Genomic DNA, 10,028 nt, shown 5'->3' with positions numbered 1-10,028 from the left:
TCTTCGGTACCTTTTCGTGTACTTCTCTCTTCTTCCGGGCTACCTTACTATCTCACGCACCAATCTCTATGATAATCTCTATGATAATCTCTCTTTTACTACTCTTTTCTTCCTTACTCCTGTTTTATTATTAAATTAAAAGTAAGAAGTTATACATTAAAAGTAATATGTCAATATGTATAAGGTACTGTGGTACCACATTATTGTACTTCTAACAAAATTTAATGTTTAATGTTTTATGTGCCATTCGTAACTGTCTCTTGTGGGCGGAGCACCAAGGCAAATTCTTCGTATGTGAATACTTGGCCAATAAACTTATTCATTCATTCATTCACTCATTCATTCATTCCACTGACCTATCCACGTAAACCTCTCACCTTTCCCAGCCACTGTGCCCTGTCCTTAACCCAGAGTGAAGGTGCGAGGAGTCATACCGTTGTAACAGACAACAGCAGCAACACACACGTCACCAGTGCAAGCACAATTTTAACCCCACACTACTGATCCCTGGGCCGCTGATATGGATGTCATTTTACGTTTTAAATATTGATTGGAAACAAAGACCAGCAATAAATCTTGAGCTGCAATAGTCTAACTCAGGGGTGGGGAACCTGCGGCCTTAAGGCCATTAAGTGCAGCCTTTTGAATGAATCCAAATTTTGTAGAACAAATCCTTTTATTTTTATTAATATGTTTTTGTTCGCCTTATATTATTTTTATTTTTATCTTAAAATGAACGTATTTAAAATACCAAAGAGTAAAATAAGATTCAATGAAATAATCCTCCCCGACTGACGGCCACAATTAAAACACAATTAAAACACAATTAAGTCATGAGGGTTATTTTAACACCTGCTCATCATTTAGTTCTAATGCGACTCTAGAATGTACGTTAACCTCCCTGCCTGACTGGCGCCACCACCGCCTGAGGCTGGTTGACGAGAGGGAAAATGTCGGGGAGAGTCCGCTGGCCATCCAGTCTTCAGTATTATCAACTGTTGATAGTTGTGGCTTTCCGTTTGAAGTTGAATTGGAGAATACTTAAGCAGCGTATTTGTTTGACTGTATTTTTTATAATTATTTATTAAAGGAAGCCACTTAGATGTAGAAATCGTAAAAGAATGCAATGTCGAAGTTGTAGGATGCGTAGACCCCGATAAGGTTACAAAGCACAAAACAACTGCCTCTTTCAAGCATGAATTTGTCCTCAGCGTAACAGAACAACTCACGTAATACTCCAGAATGAAAATATATATTAATCAATCGCTTTGGATGTATCAACTGATATTACTGACTTGGCACAGGTTATATACTTCATTCGGGCCATAACAGAAGATTTTCTTTACTACGAAGAGTTCCTCGCTTTGGGCACTCTTACGGGTAGAATACGAGGAATAGATTTCTTCAACAACTTTCAAGATAAATGTCATGAAGTTGGACTGGATTTGGTTAATTTAGTGAGTGTATGTACAGACGGTGCACCTTCCGTGACAGGAAAACGTGAAGGGTTTATTGCACAGATAAAAAAGGTATTATCAGAACCAGATGCTCTCTTTTCTTTTCATTGGCAGTATCATCAAAGACCCACACCATCCTGGCCGCACACTCATCTCCCTGCTACCTTCAGGTAGAAGATACAGGAGCCTGAAGACTGCAACAACCAGGTTCAGGAATAGCTACTTCCCCACAGCCATCAGGCTATTAAACCTGGCTCGGACAAAACTCTGATTATTAATAACCACTTTCTGTTATTTGCACTTTATCAGTTTATTTATTCATGTGTGTATATATTTATATCATGGTATATGGACACACTTATCTGTTTTGTAGTAAATGCCTACTATGTTCTGTGTGCTTAAGCAAAGCAAGAATTTCATTGTCCTATACAGGGACACATGACAATAAACTCACTTGAACTTGTATCTTACATCAGCAAAATCTCTGCTAAATCTACTATTATAAGTGACACTTTGCAACAAGTTATAAGTATTGTTAACTATATTCGTGCAAATGCAACACGGCATCTTCAGTTTCGTAATATGCTAAAGTTGGACGATTCAGTGTGTATTTGCCGTATCATTGTAAAGTGCGTTGAATATCGCAGGGACAGGTGTTAGCAACATTTTTATCTTTGCAAGAACAGATAGTTACATTTCATGAAGTACAGAATCAGCAATGTGAATTATTGAAAGAAGCTTTCTATAGAAATACTGCATTTTTGTGTGATATCATCAAAGCAAAATGTTTCTTTGCAAGGTCAAACTAAGTCTACATATGATATGTGGCAAAAATCCAAGCTTCGAAAAAAGCTTTTTTTTCAAAACCTTTCTTCTTCAAAATGAAATTTCAGATGAACATTTTCCCCAGTTAGCGAAGGTCATTGATGAGCAGGAGGATTCTTGCGAATCATTTGAAGAATACACAGTTGTTATAGACTTATTAATTAAAGAATACAATGAAAGCTTCACTGACTTTGAGAATCGTTACATCACATTCAAATTAGCATTTCAACCTCACCTAGTTGATGTCTCCAAGGCTCCTAAAGAACTACAGATGGAATTGATTCTCTCAGAAGATGACATTTTAATGTCCTTATTTGACAAGAAAGAGCCGATTGAAATATGGAAAAATGCAATGGAATACCCACGTCTTAGGCAACATGCATGAGAAATGCTTTCTTGCTTTTCAACCACTTATTGCTGCAAATCTACATTCTCCAACCTAACCCAAATCAAGACGCCCTTAAGGTCACAAATGACGGATACCCATCTAGAAGATCAGCTGAAACTGCGTACCTCCATGTTACAACCAAATATTCAAATGCTTTCCCACAAAAAGCAGTCACAACAAAGTCATTAAAAGGTTAGTTAACTTTAGAATTAACAAAATGTTTTCATTTTCTTGAAGTTAGTACATAGTAGTTATATTTTTACAAAATAAAGTACATTTTGAAGTGTATCTAATTGAAGTTTCATGGATGCGGCCTTGTTAGATTACAGCTAACTTAATGCGGCATTCCAAAGACTAAGACTTTGCCTCCATCACAGTGAGGATGTGCTTGGTGAACTCACTGTGGTGGATGTTTAATTTGTGTTTATTGTATGTTTTGTTATTATTGATTCTGTGTATGACTGCAGGCAACATAATTTCGTTCAGACCGTAAGGTCTGAATGACAATAAAGGATCTATCTATCTATCTATCAATGCGGGGTTCCCCACCCCTGATGCACCTCATTCCAGCTAGCTCTGTGTGCAAGTTGCTGCCTGTCTACAGCATGGATTCCAATCCTCACATTCCTCAGAACAGGGAACGTTCTCGCCAAAGATCCCATAGCAAGCTGTAGGATCGTTGGTTCTCGCTGCTGAAACCAAGACCAACTGGTTTGACAATCTACCACTCTCACAGAGGGACGGGGCAACTGGTCCAGGACAGGTCAGGTTAAAAAGCGGCAAGAAGTGGAGTGGGCCAAATGGACGAAACATAGGCAGCAACATCAAAGTAAACCTTACCTCACCATCGCATGTATGTTCTGCCTGGATTTCCGTGTAGATCTCACAACTTCTGCCTGCTATTCTATTCGGACCAATGGGGAGGGTGATTTTTGTTTAATTCAACGAATCCCAAGCTGTGAATCTGATCCACCCCATTCATTGGGAGTTTCCCAGCTCCACCCTGTGTGTAAATGATGCTGCCTAAAGATATGATCTGTGGTGCTGGCCGGCCGGCCGCCCGCGGCAGCACGAGTTTCAGCTCAAACATCCCTCAACTGTAACACGACAGAAAACCGCATTACTGTGGAAATAAAGAAAATAGTCCATTGGACATTTACACTCTCTAATAACCGTGGTTGATGGCACCAAGTCGATCCTTCAGAAATGTTAAAGAACATATTTAAAACCATTTTATTTACAGCTTGTCCCGAGTGCAAGCAGGTGCTGACACACACACGCACGCGCACACACACACACACACGCGCACACGCACGTGCACACACACACACACGCGCACGCGCACGCACACACACACACGCACGCGCACACACACACGCACACACACACAGACACACACAGACACAGACACACACACAGACACACACACACACACATACACACACACACACACACACACACAGACACACACATACAGCTCTGAGTTTCACACAACGACAGCCTACATCTCCTAAATCAATCACATTGTAAGCATTAAACGCCATGAGACTGTTTCAGCGTAGGCGGAACCATCACGTTGATTATTGTAGGTATGTTGCAAAGCCTACCTGAAGCGTCGCTGAAAATCTGTCGCTGCGGGTGTGCGCGATTTTGGCGCCGTTTAGAGGGGGGCGGGTTTAAAACGCGATTTTCTCTAGGCTGTTCAAATCGAAGATGTTCAGCCTTGTTAATTATTAACGAAAAATCGCTGGAAGACCCCGTCGCAAAAGCTATTATTAGTTTTAAAGGCCTTGGATAATAGTTATAGTAGTTTAAAAATCAATCTCTAAACCCGCGACCACCGACAGCCATCAGGGTCTCATAGAGCAAACCACAGAATGTATGTAGCTTATTTTTACATTAAAAAGGGCTTCTTAAGATCCCTTTATACAAAGTTTAATATTGCGAGTAGCTCATTTTGGCCCCATTATATCCCGCAGTATTTTTCTGGGCATTTGAGGCACAAATCTACCGCAATGTGAACGTTCCAAACCAGCGCGTTCACAGGATCCCACTAGAAAGCTGATTTAAAATGGACTTTAATTTACAGCAATTGAACACTAAATTCCTTCCATTTGGCCTATAAATTAATGTAAATGAGATTTAAAAATCATGTTTTATTGTGAATTATTTATGAATATTATTTGGACACTTAGGCTATTTAAAAATGTTAATCATTTATTAAGAAATGGATAGATGTTTAGATCTAGTAATTGAAGTTTGAAATTAGCTACACTTGGGTAACAAACTAATTATATGCTTTAATTTCAGGTCATCCAAGTAAGATTATTTTATATTTGTTTCAGAATGGTTCAATCTACGATAACTGAAAATTTCATTCAGTTCTCTTAATTTTTAAGAAAGTTATGGGCTTTTGACTGCACACGATCACAGCTTTTTTGTTATGTCCATAGAAAATCAATAGGGAACAAGATGCTAATTTCCGAGTATGAAAATGGCCATAACTTTTTAAATACTTGAGATATGAAAGTGAATTAGGTGTCAAATTAAACTTCTGTTTATGCTTTATCTGATGGGATAAATTGCAGACTTGATTTTTTAAATCTCAAAATTTTGTGACATTGCTAATTATTGCAGTGTCTAATATGTCTTTCTGTCTTTAATTCAAATCCACCATGGTCATTTCTATCTGAGGTACATGCCCACACTGGTATACAGGTGAACGGAACAACACACTAGCTTATAGTTATCCAGCTATTTTCACATTTAGCTATCAAGGTAGCTATTTGCTATATATTCTATCTAGCTATAAACAATCTGGCAATCTAGCTATGTATCGTTCTTGTTATATGGCTCAGTAATCATCCATCTAGCTGTCTGTGTAGCTAGCTAATTACATATTAGACCATCTATCCATCGAGGCAATTAGCCAGCTAGCCGACCAGCCATCATGCCTTAAAGCCAGCTGGACACCTAGCCATATAATCGTCTACTGTAGCGGTGCCTACTGGCGCACGCTGGTATCGAACCCGGCGTTCGGAAGCTGCGGTCACGTGACTCGGGAGGGGCTGCTTGTTTTCGCGCGGTTTTGCTTTCCTGCGGCAGTTCAGCACTGACCACCAAAGATCTTTGCTGACCACCGTTGTGGCCGGACGTGTCGAGAGAACCTGTTTACTGAAGAGTGCATTTTCAAATAAAAATTTGTTTAAAAGTTCCGTTGTCGTTCTTGTGACCACCAAATTGGTGACCCCGACCTGTCTAGCCGTCGTTAGACAAGAGAATTATGTAGGAAGACAGGAAGACAACGTTCCCGCAGAATCGGCCGGCAGGCGGCAGGGCTCACCTCAATGATCTGGATGATGGTGTGGTAAATTGGATTAGTAAGTATGCAGATGATACTAAGATAGGTGGTGTTGTGGATAATGAAGTAGATTTTCAAAGTCTACACAGAGATTTATGCCAGTGGAAGAACAGGCTGAAAGATGGCAGATGTAGTTTAATGCCGATAAGTGTGAGGTGCTACATCTTGGCAGGACAAATCAAAATAGGACGTAAATGGTAGCGAATTGAGGAATGCAGTTGAACAGAGGGATCTGGGAATAACTGTGCATAGTTCCTTGAAGGTGGAATCTCATGTAGATAGGGTGGTAAAGAAATCTTTTGGTATGCTAGCCTTTATAAATCAGAGCATTGAGTATAGAAGTTGGGATGTAATGTTAAAATTGTACAAGGCATTGGTGAGGCCAATTCTGGGGTAAGGTGTACAATTTTGGTCGCTAGATTATAGGAAAGATAGAAAGAGTACAAGAGGAGATTTACTAGAATGTTGCCTGGGTTTCAGCACCTAAGTTACAGAGAAACTTAGGTTGAACAAGTTAGGTCTTTATTCTTTGGAGTGCAGAAGGTTAAGGGGGGACTTCATAGAAGTCTTTAAAATGATGAGAGGGATAGACAGAGTTGACATGGATAAGCTTTTCCCACTGAGAGTAGGGAAGCTTCAAACAAGAGGACATGATTTTAGAATTAAGGGACAGAAGTTTAGGGGTAACATGAGGGGGAACTTCTTTACTCAGAGAGTGGTAGCTGTGTGGAATGAGCTTCCAGCGGAAGTGGTGGAGGCAGGTTCGATTTTATCGTTTAAAAATAAATTGGATAGGTATATGGATGGGAAAGGAATGGGGGGTTATGGTCTGAGTGCAGGTAGATGGGACTAGGGGATAATAAGTGTTTGGCACGGACTAGAAGGGCCGAGTTGGCCTGTTTCCGTGCTGTAATTGTTATATGGTTATATGGCTCACCAGCTTTCAAATTGCCATCGTTTTGGTCTGACCAACCTCAGGTGTGGTTCGCCCACATTGAGGCACAGTTTCACCTCCATCGCATCGTAGTGGACGATACTATGTACATCCATGTAGTGGGGGCATTGCCACAGGATTGTGCCTCGAGGTTGTTGCCCTACATCAGGGACTCGCCGTCCATCGCCAGGTATGAAGGGCTGAAGGCCCTGCTGCTCCGCGCTTACGGTCTCAGTCGCAGAGACAGGGCGGCGAAGATACTACACATGGACTGTGTCGACGACCAGCGGCCATCCACCATCATGGCGAAGATGTTAGCCCTGATGGATGGGCACCACCCATGTCTGCTCTTCGAACAGGCGTTCCTGGAGCAGATGCCTGACAAAGTCCAACTGATGCTCGCCGGAGATGATTTCAGTGACCCGCAACAACTCACGAAGAGAGCTGACGAATTGTGGACACACAGACGGCGGGACGTGTGTGCTTTCACCCGCCCCCTGGTCACTGCGCGGGTGCAACCGAGACAACATCGGGAGGAAGATGAAGCCCAGCCCAGCGCCGAAGAAGCATCGCCGCTTCCAGTGGTCTACAGTCAACGTTGCTGGTGTTACTACCATGAACGCTACGGGCCCGAAGCCCGAAGATGCCGGAGCCCCTGCTCGTACCAGGGAAATGCCTCGGCCGATCGTCCATAGAGACGAATGCGATCGGCCCAAACGAACGCCTCTATGTCCGTGATCACCATTCCGGCCACCGTTTCCTGGTGGACTCCGGTGCCATTGCCAGCATCCTGCCTCCGAGCGCCCGAGAAACTCGCGTCGGTAAGATAGGGCCCGTCCTCTCGGCCGTTAACGGGAGCGACATTCACACTTACGGTACGCGGGCCCAGGACTTAAATTTCGACTCCCACCCGTACAGGTGGAAGTTTACCGTTGCTGATGTTGCCCAACCCATTCTGTGGGCCAATTGCGCGCGTTCTCCCTGTTAGTCGATGTGCGAGGCGGACGCATGATCCCTGTGTCGGACCCATGCCCTGCCAAGCAGTGCGTTCCATCCACGCCCCTACAGCAACTCAACGATGTAGCTGAGATCCAGCAACCTTTCGCAGCCCCTGTATTCGCGGGTATAATCAAATCCCGGTGAACCCCGACAACGTCCCTAAAACGGCCACCATTACCCCTTTCCGCCTGTTCGAATGGCCCAGGATGCCTTTTTGAAGAACGCTGCTCAAGCATTCCAAAGGCTAGTGGATCAGGTCGGTCAGGGTTTGCCGTTCATATTCATCTACCTGGATGATATTCTGGTGGCCAGCAGCTCACAGGCGGAGCATGTCAGGCACCTCCGCCTACTCTTTGAACGGCTGCATAAACACAGGTTGGTGATCAACCCTGAGAAGTGCCAGTTTCGGATTGCGCTCCATTTCTTGCTTGGGTCACAGCATCACGTCCCACGGTGCACAGCCGCTGCCCGAGAAAGTCGACGCTATCCGTCGCTTCCCCAAACCTCTATCGGTCAAGAGTCTACAGGAGTTTATCGGGATGGTTAACTTCTACCACCGATTCGTCCCACCAGCAGCCGCCATCATGAGGCCGTTGTTCCAATGCCTGGCCGGTAAGCCCATATACCTCACCCTCAACAACTTTACATCTGACTCCTCCCATTTCCTCCAAACACAGGGCGTAGCTATGGGCACACGCATGGGCCCCAGCTACGCCTGCCTCTTTGTCGGGTACGTTGATCAATCCTTGTTCGAGACGTACCAGGGCCCCATCCCCGACCGCTACCTCCGTTACATTGACGACTGCTTTGGGGCCACCTCCTGCACCTACACACAACTGACTGACTTCATCCACTTCACCACCAACTTCCATCCGGCACTCTAATACACCTGGACGATTTCCGACACTTCCCTACCATTCCTTGACCTCACCATCTCCATCGCAGGGGACAGACTTCTGACCGACATACATTACAAATCCACTGACTCACATGGCTATCTGGACTACACGTCTTCCCACCCTGCCCCCTGTAAAGACTCCATCCCCTACTCCCAATTCCTCCGCCTACGCCGCATCTGTTCCCAGGATGAGACATTCCATACCAGGGCATCGGAAATGTCCTCGTTCTTCAGGTAACGGGGATTCCCCTCCGCCACCATAGATGAGGCTCACACCAGGGTCTCATCCATACCCCGTAACACTGTTCTCTCTCCCTATCCCCGCACTCGCAACAAGGACAGAGTCCCTCTGGTCCTCACCTTTCACCCCACCAGCCGGCAAATACAACACATAATCCTCCGCCATTTTCGCCACCTCCAACGTGACCCCACCACTCGCCACCACTTCCCATCTCCCCCCATGTCTGCCTTCCGCAAAGACCGCTCCCTCCGCAACTCCCTCGTCAATTCTTCCCTTCCCTCCCACACCACCCTCTCCCCGGGCACTTTCCGTTGCAACCGCAAGAAATGCAACACCTGTCCCTTCACCTCCCCCCTCGACTCCATTCAAGGACCCAAGCAGTCGTTCCAGGTGCGACAAAGGTTCACCTGTATCTCCTCCAACCTCATCTACTGCATCCGCTGCTCTAGATGTCAGCTGATTTACATCGGGGAGACCAAGCGTAGGTTGGGCGATCGTTTCGCCGAACACCTCCGCTCAGTCCGCAATAACCTACCTGAACTCCCGGTGGCTCAGCACTTCAACTCCCCCTCCCATTCCCAATCCGACCTCTCTGTCCTGGGTCTCCTCCATTGCCAGAGTGAGCGACAGCGGAAATTGGAGGAACAGCACCTCATATTCCGTCTGGGGACCTTGCGTCCGTATGGCATTAACATTGAATTCTCCCAATTTTGCTAGCCCTTGCTGTCTCCCCCCCTTCCTTAACCCTCTAGCTGTCTCCTCCCACCCTCCCATCCGCCCGCCCTCGGGCTCCTCCTCCTCCTCCCCTTTTCCTTCTTTCTCCCCCACCCCCCATCAGTCTGAAGAAGGGTTTCGGCCTGAAACGTCGCCTATTTCCTTCGCTCCATAGATGCTGCTGCACCCGCTGAGTTTCCCCAGCAATTTT

General features: G+C 45.0%; 1 long non-coding RNA gene across 1 annotated transcript; it reads right to left on the bottom strand.

Moving 5' to 3' along the window:
• Positions 1 to 1,364: 1,364 nt before the first annotated feature.
• LOC116972879 lies at positions 1,365 to 1,943 on the bottom strand. The gene is made up of 3 exons (XR_004411945.1): positions 1,918 to 1,943; positions 1,740 to 1,741; positions 1,365 to 1,557 (listed from the first exon to the last, which is right to left on the bottom strand). It is a non-coding gene; the product is annotated as an uncharacterized LOC116972879 (long non-coding RNA).
• Positions 1,944 to 10,028: the final 8,085 nt, after the last annotated feature.

Source organism: Amblyraja radiata, chromosome 5 (assembly GCF_010909765.2).
Source record: "Amblyraja radiata isolate CabotCenter1 chromosome 5, sAmbRad1.1.pri, whole genome shotgun sequence".
In the NCBI taxonomy this organism is placed as follows: domain Eukaryota; kingdom Metazoa; phylum Chordata; class Chondrichthyes; order Rajiformes; family Rajidae; genus Amblyraja; species Amblyraja radiata.
This window is presented reverse-complemented; position numbering and strand designations above follow the sequence as displayed.